This window comes from Lipotes vexillifer, unplaced genomic scaffold (genome assembly GCF_000442215.2).
Source record: "Lipotes vexillifer unplaced genomic scaffold, Lipotes_vexillifer_v1.1 scaffold64, whole genome shotgun sequence".
In the NCBI taxonomy this organism is placed as follows: Eukaryota; Metazoa; Chordata; class Mammalia; order Artiodactyla; family Lipotidae; genus Lipotes; species Lipotes vexillifer.
The window spans coordinates 726,449-727,370 of record NW_006791024.1 but is presented as its reverse complement, the minus strand read 5'-3'; the positions used below and the strand labels follow the sequence as shown (position 1 = coordinate 727,370).

At 49.2% G+C, this 922-nt stretch overlaps 1 protein-coding gene across 3 annotated transcripts in view; it reads left to right on the top strand.

Moving 5' to 3' along the window:
- CDC42BPA (CDC42 binding protein kinase alpha) overlaps positions 1-922 on the top strand; it is a 270,792-nt gene that overhangs the window by 264,169 nt on the left and 5,701 nt on the right. The gene's annotated exons all lie outside the window — the stretch shown is intronic.

Below are 922 nucleotides of genomic sequence, written 5' to 3'. Positions count from 1 at the left end.
AAAAAAAAAAAAAAAAAAAAAAAAAATGCTCCAAAGGAAATAAACAGGGGACAGTATTAGAGAGTAACAGGCAGTAGCTATTGAGGATGAATACACACTTAGAATAATTAGCAAGGTCACGTGCCCACCCTGGAGGTGAAGTCACATTGACTCATGTTTGATTAACTGAAAGGAGGCACAGTGGCTACCTGGTAGTGGGCAGGGAGTGGCAGAGTAAAGCTCAAGAGGTAAGCAAGGGTCAGATCAAGCAGGGACTTGGGGACCAACATAAGGCATTTTTTATTTTTTTAAAAACACAGTGGGAAACCTCCGAAGAGTTTTAAGTAGGCAGGGACCATTATCCAAGGGCAAGACTGTTCTTGGTCAACAGCTGCTTTTCTGTCACTTTCTCAGAAGTAACCTGGTATTGGCTTCGATCAGAGAGAGTGGGGCGAGTGCGCCCGAGCACATGCAGGCCCAGGGTGGACCCGGGGTAACGCTAACGAAGCCTCCCTCACTTCCCTGCAGCTGAGCTCTGAGAAGAACAGACGGTAGTAACTCCAGCTCACATTTCAGAGTCATTCAGTCAGAAGCATATTCGTTGCCTTGTATTCTTGAATGTGAGACATTCGAGTCAGGCCTCCCGGTACAGACTGAGTGTCCTCCTTCACGCACTGTTCATGCTGAGGACACCGGTATCCGCACCTGGCTTGTGCCCAGCTCTTGGTTTTAGGCTCTGGCAACACAGAAGTGAAGGGTGCTGGAATACCATTTGTTCTCTTGCTGTGAAACAAATTACCGCAAAATTTACAAGCTTAAAAGAGCAAACATGGGCTTCCCTGGTGGTGCAGTGGTTGAGAGTCCGCCTGTTGATGCAGGGGACACGGGTTCGTGCCCCGGTCCGGGAAGATCCCACATGCCGCGGAGCGGCTGGGCCCGTGAG